At 41.4% G+C, this 14,047-nt stretch overlaps 1 long non-coding RNA gene across 1 annotated transcript in view; it reads right to left on the bottom strand.

Annotated features, from left to right (window-relative positions):
- The window catches only part of LOC102495252 (uncharacterized), a 66,816-nt gene extending 53,312 nt beyond the window's left edge, over positions 1-13,504 (bottom strand). Inside the window, exons 1-2 of the long non-coding RNA XR_334101.2 lie at positions 13,427-13,504; positions 13,113-13,244 (exon numbers count right to left, since the gene is read on the bottom strand). This is a non-coding gene — a long non-coding RNA (uncharacterized LOC102495252). The remainder of the gene's footprint in view (positions 1-13,112; positions 13,245-13,426) is intronic.
- Positions 13,505-14,047: the final 543 nt, after the last annotated feature.

The raw sequence follows: 14,047 nt of genomic DNA, 5'->3' as shown, positions 1-14,047 counted from the left end.
AACTCTTGTAGACAAAAGAAAGAAGAAAGAAAGGAAATGGGAAGGAAGGGAAGGAGAATTAAAGCAGGGAAGAAAGAATAAAAATGAAGGAAGAAAGGAAGAGATGGCAGGATAGAGAAAAGAAAAGAAGGAGGAAGAAAGGAATGAAAGAAAATAGGGAATCCACTCTAGATCAGAGGCCTCAACAGTGAAGCCATAGACAGTTGTCACTAAAGGTTATTTTCAGGTAGTGAAACTAAATATCCCCAGTCTTCTGTGCCCCTACAGATGGTGAGTTTTGGGAGATCATGGTCAACAATGTACCCAGTTTTGATCATTCTCCAAGGACTTACAATACTGTGGATATAGTGGGTGTTGCATAAATAAAAGGTCGACATTGATTGATGATCTCTTCCCTAAAGGAAATTGATCTCCAATTTAAATCTCTAACGTAAGACTGAGCAAGGTTAATCTTCATATTCCCACAGATGGAGACTAATGGGATGGGTCTAAGCAGGCAGAAGTGCATCAGGAAACCAAATTGGGAAATGATAGCTATTGTCGCTCAGGGACTTGCCAAAAGTGGATACCACTCATGGTTCCCAACTCCAAGGTCTAGACATGTTTCTCTTCCCAGAGATATCAATAGACTGGTGAAAGAACACTGATAAAAATGAAAAATATATGTAAATGAGGTTTTCACAAATGATTAAAAAGTGTCTTTAGCAACTTTGGCCATGAACAACTCTTAGTTATTTTCTTTCGAAACATGGTAGCTAGGCTGGCTGCAGGCCTGGTGGTTAAGGCAGCCAAACCCCACAAGACTGACCATGTAGTTCACATCCTGGACCTGGCAAATTGAGAAACACACTGGATGTATGTGCATGTGTGCCCAAAATAAAAATAAGTAAATAAAATAAAAATAAAAAGGAGAAATGGAGGAGAAGAGATTACAGTGACCACTCTCCATGGGGTGGGGGCTGCTTTCTCCTCTCCTTCTCTTTCTCTCTCTGTCTTTCTCTGATGAGTACATGAGCCTGCTCTCAACAGAAAAGAGAAAATGTTAGCAGCTGAAATTCTTAACTTAGGAAAAGGGCAGTTACGCCCTTAGACTAAGTCTCAGACAAAAGGCTGCCACATATACAGACACATATTAAATAAACGAGTCTTAGCAAAGCAGCGCAGGTACTTAGTAAGCAAACATCCATTAGCAACTTGACACTAACTAGTTATACAATCTGTTGTGTAAATTTGAAGAAGTTCAAACTCTCTGGACTTTCAAGTGCTCCTAAATATTTCAGCCAGTACACATGTCTTAAATACAGTTAATTCTTTAGCAAAAATGACAGCCCATTTCTAATATTCATCAGGCTGATTTGAAATCACCAGTTTCAGGGCCAGCAGTAGCATAGTGTTTGATGCTCTGACTCCCACATAACTGACTGCAGTTTGAGTCCTGGACCTGGTGGCTTGAAAATCACACCAGGTGCCTATGTACTCAAAATTCCAAGAGGAGGAACCAGCAGTTAGCGTAATGGCTATATCGCTGGACTCCCACACAGTTGACTGCAGTTCGAGTCCCGGACCCAGTAGCTTAAAACTCACGCCGGGTGTGTATGCGTGCGTGCCCAAGATCCCGAGAGCAGAATGGAGAAGAAGGGATTGCAGTATGGCCATCCCCCCTGGGGGGGGGGGATTTCTCACTTTCTGTCTCTCTGTCTCTCTCTGTCTGTCTGGCGAGCACATGTGCTCTATAGCAAAAACCTTTCCAAAAAAAAAATTCCAAGAGGAGAATGGAGGACACAGGATTGTGGTGTGACCATTCCCCCCTGGAGGGTAGTTTTTCATTTTCCCTTCTCATAGTCTCCATCTCTCTCCAGTTACTGCATATACCCTATGACAAAAACCTTAAAAGAAAAGAAAAGAAAAGAAAAGAAAAGAAAAGAAAAGAAAAGAAAAGAAAAGAAAAGAAAAGAAAAGAAGTAACCAGTTTCTTCAATAAAAATTTATTTCTAGCATCATTATGCTGATTAACAAAACTACCAATGTGAGTGATGTTATGGGTAAAAATATGCCTTTAGAAAATATATATATGCCTTTAGTATTCACCTCAAAAGCGTGTCCTTCCTCGTATAATGTTGAAATGTGGATTTTCGGGAACCAGAAGTTAGCGTAATGGCTATGTCACTGGATTCCCACATAGTGGCCGCGGTTTGCATCCCGGACCTGGTGGCTTAGAACTCATGCCGGGCACATGTGCTTGCGTGCCCAAGATACCAAGAGGAGAATGGAGGAGAAGGGATTGCGGTGTGACCATTCCCCTTGGGGGGTCATTTCTCGCTTTCTGTCTCTATGACTCTCTCTGTCTGTTTGGCGAGCACGCCCCCTAAAGCGAAAACCTCTCAAAAAAAAAAAAAAAAAGAAATGTGGATTTTCTGTTTATAACAATTGACTACCCCTTACCAGTAAAACCAGCACACACTTTTATATTTTGTTAGCTTTTTTTTTTTTTTTTGGAGAGGTTTTTGCTTTAGGGCACGTGTGCTCGTCAGACAGAGAGACAGAAAGCGAGAAATCACCCCCCGGGGGGATGGCTACACCGCAATTCCTTTTCCTCCATTATCCTCTTGGGATCTTGGGTATGCAAGCACACGCGCCCGGCGTGAGTTCAAGCCGCCAGGTCCAGGACGCAAACCGCGGTCTACTACGTGGATGTTCAGTGACATAGCCATTACGTTAACTGCTGGTCCCGAATATTATGTTAGCTTTTAATGTGGAATATTTTAAAGAATATGAAAAGCATAATATAAGTGGTGGACATACTTAAATATGTCCTTTTCTCTTTAAAAATAATAATTAAACGCAAATAAGATGCATCCCAGTATATAGGTTAAATGTACTCAATATCATCTTCCTGAATGTGAGAGAATATAAAAGACATTTTTGCTGGTTTTAGTAGAAACAGAAAATCTAGCCACTGTAACTTCATACCCTGAAATATGACCATTACTTATCTTTTTAAATATTTATTTAATTTTATTTTTTATTATTATTTTAAAATTTGCTATAGGCCATGTGTACATACCAGAGAGAGAGAGAGGAAAGTGAGAAAGCAAACTGCCTGGTCTGGGGCTCAAACTATGGTCAGCCATGTAGGAATCCAGCACCTTAACCACCATGCCACCAGCTGGCCCTGACTGTTATAGAACATTGTGCAGCAACATTCATGCTTGTCTTTTCAGCTGCAGGTGTGTACATTAGCTGGAGTTATCCTACTCTCTAATTTCTTCAAACCCTGACTTTCTGAGTCCATCATTCTCCATAGACAGCCAGTAATTCCCATAGTGAATTATGTTCACTCAAGCTCCAGGAAGCCCATGAAGCTCTGAGCCTGTGTTCAGTATGGTTCTGTTTATGGGTCTTACTCTCCCACATGCCCCAAATCTTATCTTCTTGACCCCAATATGTAATTACATGTATTTCATTGATTTTCAGAGCAAGCACACACACACTCACACTCATTCATTCACTCACTTCTTACTCACTAACTCACCTAGTCAGTCACTCATTCATTCCAGATCTTTTCTGAAGGTGTAGCAAAACTGGGGGTTTGTATGTCAAAACACAAAATCAAAAAACAATGGAATCATGTTTTCATGGCATGTTAGTTATGTAACTTAACACAGCAGGGTTAGTTACTTTCCTCCAACATCTCTCCTCCCTCACCTCCAGGGCTTTTATATAAATTTTGTATTTGGGTGATTTTATTTTTCCAGCAACACAAAGGATTTCAAAATGGGGAAGAACAACAAATGACACAATTGTTCAGTACAATGACTATTTTAAAGTTGAACTATGTGTAAGAACTATAGAAGAAAAGCCCTCAGATCACAGGCTACTCATCTAAAAATCTCGAACATTCCTTTTCTAACTTTCAATTTTTGTGACATTAACATAAGAACTATTATTCAGCAGAAATCAGTTCCCCTTTTGTTTTCCAGTGGAATGGAATGTTATTATTTTCCCCCACCAAGTTTGTGATATGTAATCTTTCTTCAGTCTTCCATAGAAGAATCCCAGTTTTACTTCCTGTGTAATGGAGATCTTATTCTTCCAGAGACAACTTTTTCTACTTGACTCTCTGAAGATGAAAAATTGACCCTTTGGGATTATAAAAATAATCCAGGGATATGTTGATATTCCTCTGAGGTCTGAAATGGATGGTGCCAGAGAATGAGGCTGACATACTTATTACAGATAAGTTTCCATATCTGTTCGCCTTAGTGTTATAATAAAGATAAATCTGGGGTCCATTTTGCCCATGCAGATGCAAATGAGGGAATGGTGAGCTCCTCCATCTTTGTTTTCTGATACCAGGCTACTGCAAAAACCAGAGCACTTTAGCCAAAGCAGCAAAGTCAGGTATGTTTACTGCCAGAGCAGTCCTTCCCAGGTGCAGGTGAGAAGTTTGGGGATGGGAGGTAGCTGCCAAAAGCTGCATTTTTAACCATCCTGGAATGTATAAGGTGTAAGAAGGAGAAGCAACAGTGACAGAGCAGATCTGTAGGGCCAGTACTTCTCAAACTTTAGTATGTAAAGAAATTACTTGAGATCTGATTAAAATACAGTTTCTGATTCAACACATCTGGGATGAGGCCAAGATTCTTCTTTTTTTTTTTCTTTTTATAATTTGTCTGAGGCTACATGCACTTGCCAGAAAGACAGAGAAAGTGGGAAAGTACTCCCTCACACATCCTCATGGGGTCTTGTCATACCATGATCCTTTCTCCACCATTTCTCCTTTTGGTATTTTGGGCATTCACAAATGCACATGCACTGGGCATGGTTTTTCAAACTACTGGGTCTTCCACGAGAACGAGAACCATACCGTCAGCCATGTGGGATCCAGCTACCTTAACTACCACTTCAAGATTCTCCTTTTTTTTTTCTTTTTTTTTTTTTAAGCTTGATACAAGGTGTGTTTGTGTTCACTGGAAGAGGGGCGTGGGGGGAGATCACCCCCTAGGGGAGACGACCACACCACAATCCCTTTCTCTCCACCCTCCCCCAGGACCCTGGGCATACACATGTGTTCTCAGTGATGCTGTTCCAAGACTCAATGCACCTTGAGTCCCATGGGATAAGACCAGCTTAACTTCTGTGCAAGCGCCATTTGCTGGCCACAAGATCTTCATTTTTCATAAGTTCCCAGTTGATGGTTGAAAACAAGTAGCAGGGCATTAGGAATGAGCAGAAGTTTTGTATAGACACTAGAAGACATTCTAAATACAACTTATTTTGAGTTTTAGATTCTATGTTTCCAAGGATCTTTAAATTAAATAGTCTTAATGGCTAAGTAAGTCATTTGGTTTTACATTCCTTTTTGTGAAGTACATAGCATATATAGAAAGTTCATGTTTCATGGATTTTTCACAAAACCATTTAGCCACCAACTAGACAGAGAAATAGAACATTATCAACATCCCAGAAGTCCCCTTACATTTTAGTTTAAATTGCTATTTTCCCCTTTTCTTTTTCTTTCTCTCTTCTTTTTAATTATTTTTTAAATTTTGCTATAGGGCATGTAGGCCTGCCAGAGAAAGTGAGAGAGAGAGAGTGAGAGAGAGTGAGAGAGAGAGTGAGAGTGCACCCTCCAGGGGGGTGACCATGCTACAACCACTTCCCCTCCATTCTTCTCTCAGGATTTTAGGAACATATACCCCCCTCCCACCCCTGATGTATTTCAAATATCCAGGTTTGGGATTTGAACCACACAGTCAGCCAGGCGGGAACTAGCCATTTTAAAAAACAAAGTCACCAGCTGGGTACATTTTGCCTTTTCAAAGACAACTACTATTCTGACTCTTATAAGCAGAGATGACTTTTCTCCTGTAAACTTTATACAAAGAAAATCACGGTAGGAATTATTTCTGGCTTCTTTCACTATTATGTTTGTGACATTCATCCATGTTACTGTTGTACCTATTATATTGCAATTCTCTATTTTATTGCAGAGGTTAACAAAACTTTTTGTTAAGGGTCAGATAGTAAATATTTTCAGTTTTCTGTGCCATGAAGACCCTATGGCAACTGCTCAATGCTGCTGCCATAGCTTGAAAGCAGGCAAAGATAATATGAGACTTTGGAAAGTTTGTGGAGAAATGGAATCAAAGTACAAGTTTATTTTGATGTGAACAAATTTTAATTCATGCATAATTATTTTTTATAATAGGCATTTTGCATGAACTTTTTGAAAACCCCTCATACATAAATAAATAATCATGGTTCCTTTCCACTAAATATTTATAAAAATAAGCACAGGTCAAAATGGACCTGTGAACCATAGTTTGGTGGCCCTGTTCTATAATAAGAATTTATTCTAAGAATTTATAATAATTTATTTCTCCATTTTCTCCTTAATAAGTGTATTTGTTTTCTATTGCTGCCATAATAAGTTATCACAGATTTAGCAGTTTACAATGGAACAAATGGTGGTGCAGTTGTAAGACACTAGGCTCTGTGAGGCAATCACAGATGGGAATGTTCTCAGTTCAAGTCCGGAGAACTCCCTGAGTTCTCCCTGGACCAGGTACACATATGCCCATGAGCTAGGCTGGCTGAGGAATGGGGGTAGGTCGTGGTGTTGGAATCCTGTTGGAGGTATCTGTCTCTCTCTCTCTGACTCTCTCATGGAAGAAATAAATAAATAAAACTTAAATAAAAACACAAGTAGCACAAATTTGTTCTTCATAGTTCTGTAGGTCAGAAGCCTGAGTGGACTCAACTAGTCTCTCTACTCGGGGTCTCACATGGCTGACATCAGTATCAGTTGCCCTGAAATCTTACCTCAAAGTTCAGGAAAAGAAACTGCGCCTGGCACATTCTGGTAGAGGGCAGAAGTCAGTTCTTAATGGCTGTGGGACCGAACTCCCCACTTTCCTGTGAGCTGTCAGCTGGGAGTTTCCCTCAGCTCCTGGAGCTCTCTCAATCCTCCACACGGTCTCCTTCATCTCAGAGTGACAAGGACACATTAAATGCTTCTCACTCTTGGAATATCTCTTCTAAAAGTGTCTTTTTACATTTAAATGTGCAATCCTTCTCAGTTGATTTAGGTAGTGGTCTGAGGGAGGAATGAAGCATCATTCTCTATTTCAGGAGGACATCCAGTTGACCCAGCACTGTTCGTTGGTGAGGTCAATCTTTCTCCACTGCTCTGAAGGGTCAAATTGTCATCCATCAGCTATGTGTGTGTGTGTGTGTGTGTGTGAGTGTGTGTGTGTGTGTGTGTGTGTGTGTGTGTGTGTGTGTGTGTGTGTTACATATTGCTCTACCTGATCTAGATAATAAACATTATGAGAGTGAGAGAGAGAGAGAGAGAGGAGAGATCACTCCTAACAGGGTCTTTATGCCATAATCCACACCAGCCTTTAGCTAGCTCCAGATCACAGTCAAGCATGTGTTCTGCATACTCAGGAAGGTCCCCAGGCTTGAACTAGGAAGTTTCTCATGTGAGATTGTCTCTCAAAACATTTCATTTTACTATTGCACTACTTTCCGGTTCCAAAATTTTGCCCTTTTAAACCCACAAAGTATACATTATTTTACTATACTGTATAGAGATAATTATGACTTACATTTTTATGCACATATACTATTTTATTTGCTCACTATTTCTTATTTCACAGATTATCCTCCGGAATATATTATTTTTGCTAAAGTACATATTTTATCAGTTCTCTTATTGATAGTCTTTCACTGGTAAACTTCTTCCGTTGTGTGTTAATGTGTGTGTGTGTGTATGTGTGTGTATGTGTGTGTATATTCCATTGATCTAGTTCCCTGTCATTCTTTAAGATTATGAGTGTGGCAAAATCTAACCTGAGACTGATTTTGAATGAAATGTGCCACCTGGTTAGGAGATTATGAGGGGAAAAATATAGCCTCTGTATCCCTTTACCTACTGAAACTATCAATGCTCACTAAAAAGAAACCAGTCCTTATTGAATGACTAAATTGACTAAAACCAGTTTGTATGCCTTGCCAAATAATTGTTAACTTTATCTTGAAAGCAAATAGGTAAGAGTAAAACAATTTAAGCAAGCAATTGGGTTTTCTTATTGCTTTTTAATAAAGAAGTTAGTTGGGAACAATCAGAATGAGTTTAAAGGCTAAATATCATTTTAAACTAAAACACTAACAATTGTAAAGAAGGTGGATGGTGAATCTGGAGGTGTTTTTTGTTTTTTGTTTAGTTTTGTTTTGTTTTTGATCAGGGCTAGAGGTGACAGGGCTCTGAGACAGATCTACGACAGTGGTGTTTAGAGAAGGTGGTAGATGCGAGAAAAATGTAGTAGATGCAACTTGGAAATGAATTGTAACTGGAGTGTCAACTCCAATGGTGAGGGACTTGATACTTAACAGTGCTACTAACAAATAATTCAGAAGGCATTAGGTGTAAAATATACATTCTATACTGAGTATATTGAGCGTAAGGTGACTGCAACCTGTGTAAATGGTAAGTTTCATCAGAAAGAGAGAACTAGGGACTGATGCTCAATAGAAATATCATGGCTAGAGAGAGAGATCTGAAGTTTTCTGCATGTAGATGATGATGGAACCAGACTGGATCCGTTCATGCAGGGAAAGTGTAGAAGGCAAAAAGAGAGCAGCATAGACAGAACCTTCATGAAGTTCACCAAAATGCTGAGAAAGGGAGGAGAATGATTTGTTGTAGAAGTAGAAAAGGAACAAGGAACAAACCATAATTTCTTAGATCCACCTCATGTTACAATGTATTCTAAAATAATCAAATTATCGCCATCCCTAAACAGCAACCACTTTAAACATCTGATGTTGCACAGAAAAAAAAAATTGACCTTGTCATTGTCCTTTTATACAATAGTCCATCAAAATCGTCTTTTCTATAGTTGAACCGTTACCTATAATATTAAATTATATGACCACACCGGAGATTAAATTAATGAGGAAAGCCTTCATAAATGATTATAATTTTCATGATGCAGTGAAGTAGCCTCATTTTATTTTAATTAAAAACAGATAATGACAGAGAAGTGGAAAGGAAAAAGTCTCAGCTAGAATCACGTGATCAGGATTACAAAAAATAAAGGAAACTTTCCATGGAGCAAGGAGATGGTTGAGGTGAAGTAAAGTGATTAGAGTGAGAGGGAACTGGTGTATCTTCATATTTAACCCAGGGTTCCATTTGCATACATTGGCAGATATTGGCTATTAACAGTTTCTGATTATGAGTTTGGGAATTCCTACTGATCTCCCTGCAATTTCATGGTGGGGCCCATACAATGAAGATGAAAGTGCAAAGCAAGGCATGCTGGGACAGAAAGACTTGGATCCACTCTGTCAGCCCAGCTGTCTGCTGCCCTCTGGGCTCTTGAACGCAACAACCAAAGGCCATCAATTCACGGGTTCCATGTTCATTTCATCTAGTAAAGGAGTTGCTTCATTCACAGAACAGCAAAACAATATAAAATTAGAGGAGGGAATCAAATCAATAGTCAGTCCAGCAGGAGACAGTGTGTGTTCTCCTTTGAGCTGTTAGCAGGTGCACTGGGTGAATACAGATAAGTTGATAAATGGCTGATTCGATAGACTGGTAGCAAACACATGCTTTGCCAGGGATGACTTTTTAAGTCCCCATACATCAAACAGACAGTGTCAGCCTTTGAGGATAAACCTGTGAAGCCTTGTTGTGCTCTTTGAACTACCTCTGAGACCTAGAGACGGAAAAGGGGCCTGAGTGTTCCTCTGAATCCATTGGGAGGATTGAAAGCTTCAAAGAGGAGCACCATCATATCCAAGGGGAAATACATTGATTGAAGGAACCAGTGTGAAATAGTCTTTAATAATTACCAGAAAGCTGGAATCGACTGGTGTTTTGCTGAGCTATATTTTATCTTTATTGGATTAACTGTGACACAGTAGGTTATGTCAAAGGGAATCTGCATGAATATTAAAAGTAAATGTGGTGTGAATAATAGATAACTTACATTAGATGCACCAGCATGCAGTAATTTTTATTCACCTACATAATTAGATTAAAACAAATCTGCTGAATAAAATACATTGTCTTACTGTAATCTAGTTTGGAAACACCCAAAAGTTATGGCCATAAGGATGTTTGCTGGTGCTTTACATATAAATACATAATTCACCCTAAGAAATGTTTTCCGAAAGGTTTCTGGTAGTTACAAGAGTGGGTGATTATGAATATTAACAGCCTAGAGCCAGTAAGAAATATCCTTAAGGTCAAATAAGACTGAACAATGCTGAAATCAGAGTAAAGCCATCGACATATAATGCTCATGTTTATCTCTGGGAAATTATGAGGGGCAGGAAAAGTAACCTCTGGAAAAACCCTTATCCACAACCTGAAAGCCCACTTTGATTATTTTCACATATTTATTTTCTTTTGTCCACATCAGTTCTGAAAGATATACTCATATTAAGCTAAGTTATGTTCAACTTTTAGGTGGGGGGAAGCTCACATTAAGATTTTTGTGGTAGATCTCAAGGCCTCCCCAATTTTTTTTTTCTTTTGGAGTGGTTTTTGCTATAGGGCGTGTGTGTTCACCAGATAGACAGAGAGAGACAGAGAAACAGAAAGCAAAAAATCACCCCCCGGGGGAATTGCCATGCCACAATCCCTTCTCCTCCATTCTCCTCTCGAGATCTTGGGCACACACACACACATGCCCGACGTGAGTTTAAGCCACCAGGTCCAGGGCTCGAACCACAGTCGACTATGTGGGAGTTCAGCGACATAGCCATTACGCTAACTGCTGGTCCCAAGGCCTCCCCCTTTTGTTTTTTGGAGAGGTTTTTGCTATAGGGTGCGTGCGCTTGCCAGACAGAGACAGAGAGACAGAAAGTGTGAAATCACCCCCTAGGGGGTTGGCCACGCCACAATCCCTTCTCCTCCATTCTCCTCTCGGGATCTTGGGCACACACACACACGTGCCCGGCATGCATTTAAGCCACCAGGTCCCGGACTCGAACGCGGTCGACTACGTGGGAGTCCAGCGACATAGCCATTACGCTAACTGCTGGTCTCAAGGCCTCCTCCTTTTGTTTTTTGGAGAGGTTTTTGCTATAGGGTGCGTGCGCTTGCCAGACAGAGACAGAGAGACAGAAAGTGTGAAATCACACCCTAGGGGGTTGGCCACGCCACAATCCCTTCTCCTCCATTCTCCTCTCCAGCTCTTGGGCACACACACACACATGCCCGACGTGAGTTTAAGCCACCAGGTCCCGGGCTCGAACCACAGTCGACTATGTGGGAGATCAGCGACATAGCCATTACGCTAACTGCTGGTCTCAAGGCCTCCTCCTTTTGTTTTTTGGAGAGGTTTTTGCTATAGGGTGCGTGCGCTTGCCAGACAGAGACAGAGAGACAGAAAGTGTGAAATCACACCCTAGGGGGTTGGCCACGCCACAATCCCTTCTCCTCCATTCTCCTCTCCAGCTCTTGGGCACACACACACACATGCCCGACGTGAGTTTAAGCCACCAGGTCCCGGGCTCGAACCACAGTCGACTATGTGGGAGATCAGCGACATAGCCATTACACTAACTGCCAGTCCCAAGGCCTCCCCATTTTTAAGGTGATACTTTCCCACCTCTCATCATCACCTTTGCAGCTGCTATCATTTTTCCACGGCTGAAAAAATTTCAGTAAAATCTGTTCTATAGGGTGTGGGTTCCAGCATGGTCTAATTCCATCCAAATATGGATGCTGGGACCTCCCCAGTCCATGTCTCTGTGTTCCTGGAGGCTTCTGAATGTCTGAACCATTAAGAAAGACAATGTCCAAGTAGAAAGTTAAGGTGGTGGGAGGGAGTGACTGTCACCTCCGCTGGACAATGCACAGGCAATATGCTAGCAGCTATGGTGGAAGGCTGTCCCCAGAGGCCATCTGGCTCCTCAGGCAGGTGACAGCAGGGCTTACTCTAGTAGTGTTGATAGATGCCCTGCTAGTCCTTTCTTTCTCAGGACAGCCCCTGATGTTGGCAAAGGATTGGAGCTCATTCTACCGACCCTGCTTTCCTCCACATAGTGCCCTAGGTCTTGTTTCTCTCCGTCTCTGGCTTTGGTCTCCCCCTATCCCAGCCAGTGTACCTTGGCTAGGTGGCCCTATGCCTGATCTGCCCAGGTCAGTTTTGGCCTACTCATTGATCCCCAACATAATGACTAATAATATCCCCTTTTTCAGTCAACAGTGACCCATGTTGGCCTTGGGTTATGTGAGCACCCTAGTCTTGTCTAGTCTTGATGTGGAGGGTGTTATGTGAGTTTCCCACTTTCCATCTGCAAATGGTTATTATAACACAAACATGACTTCTCACCTCCAACAGAGCTTTATGGTTTGGAATCTAAAGAGCCCTCACCCCTCCACAACACGTACAAAATTAACTCTTGCAAATGAAAAGCTTTGGCTATCGACACCAGTTTCCCATTTTCTGAGATTGGCATCCCAAGCTTATGTTGGAAGCCCAAGATGGAATAGTAATTGCTTTGCATTTTTTTTTTCTTAAGGTTTTACTAATTAATAAGAATGAGAGACAGAGAGAGAAACAGGGAAACAAACACCCTCAACACACTGTGATTTCCCTCCCAGCCTTCCTAGTCAGTCAGGATCTTGGGCCCCCATGCCTGACATGTCCAGATTGACTGGGGACTTGGACCAGCGACCCTGCCTATGGATCCGACAGGGCTTACACAGCGTGTTAACTCTGTGCCACCAAGTCGGTCCCTGTTTTGCTCTCTCTCTTCGCCCTAGCACTCTGATTCTCCTTTAGGTGATGTAGATGACTGACTACACACATGTCCTCCACAGGGAAGTCCAGAGAAGAATGCTTCACAGTTCTCCCACCTTAAGCCTCCCTTCGTAACTTTCAGATTTCCACTCTCCACTTCTGGGCATAGTGTACTCTTCGTAGGGGAGAAAAATGATCACTAGTAGTTATTATTACTAGCACAGAGTATTTGCTAACACTCAGGTTATCTCATGTATATTTAAATAATCCTTTAGGGTGGGTATTAATAGATTCTTCCCTTTTAACAGACGTGGTGACATATGCAACAGGCAGTCAACTCACCTGTCCAAGGTTGCAGGGTTTGTTAGTGCTCCAGCCAGAGCACATCACTTAAGACAAAGGAGACTCCTGAAGGCACAAATTGCAGATTTACAACTGGGCAGATTAATCAAAATGCAGTGTAAACTTCTGTTCCTGAGAAAGAGAGGAGGGTACGGTAAATCCCATCAGAAACCCTCTTTCACTTGCATAGTTTTCCCCAAATGACCCCAAACCCTCCCCAGAGCCACCTCCTAAGGAGCTTTTCCCTATCTCCTTCTGACAGGATGAGCCCAAAGCCTCCTCCCAGGAATTGCTTTCTCCCCATAATTACTCACATCTGTGAGTTTCAGCTCAGAGGAAAGTTCTCTGTCTGGAAAGGGTCAAATGGAGGCGGCTGTTTGGCTAAAAGCAGCTGCATGGCTTTCCAAAGGCAGCGTGTGAACACGGCACCTGAGCTCCACCTACTGTGCTCCTGGAGGTTGCTTTGACTGGAGCCCAGCTGGCCCAGAACCCAGACCCTGTCTGCTCTCCATGTGTCCACACTTGGCTCAGAACCCTAGCACAGTGATCGGGTCATCAAAGAGACTGCTGAGATCAGACAGGCTGTATTCCCTCACAGCTTTTCACAAAAGAATTCAAGGGAATAATGACAGAGGCAAACTTGGAAATGTAACTAGAGTTATGTATTTAAAAGACTGAGTAAAAACAAATGAATATGTTCTAAAAATCTAATTCAATGTATATGAGTGTCAGCAGAAATCCTTTATTTTACTGGTCTCCATGAGAGTTGATTATAATGAGTACAGAATGACTAGCCATTATAAACGTAGAGAGCTTTAGGGCTGTCTAAACAATCACAACTAAATTGCCCCAGTGATATCTAATCTCCCTCACATACTCAAGATGTGTATAGACCTATATTGATAAGATAGAATTAGTATCTCAAAGGCAAGGGT

Source organism: Tupaia chinensis, unplaced genomic scaffold, assembly GCF_000334495.1.
Source record: "Tupaia chinensis unplaced genomic scaffold, TupChi_1.0 Scaffold000147_1, whole genome shotgun sequence".
Taxonomy (NCBI): Eukaryota; Metazoa; Chordata; class Mammalia; order Scandentia; family Tupaiidae; genus Tupaia; species Tupaia belangeri.
The sequence above is the reverse complement of the archived record's forward strand: the minus strand, read 5'-3'. Positions and strand labels throughout refer to the sequence as shown.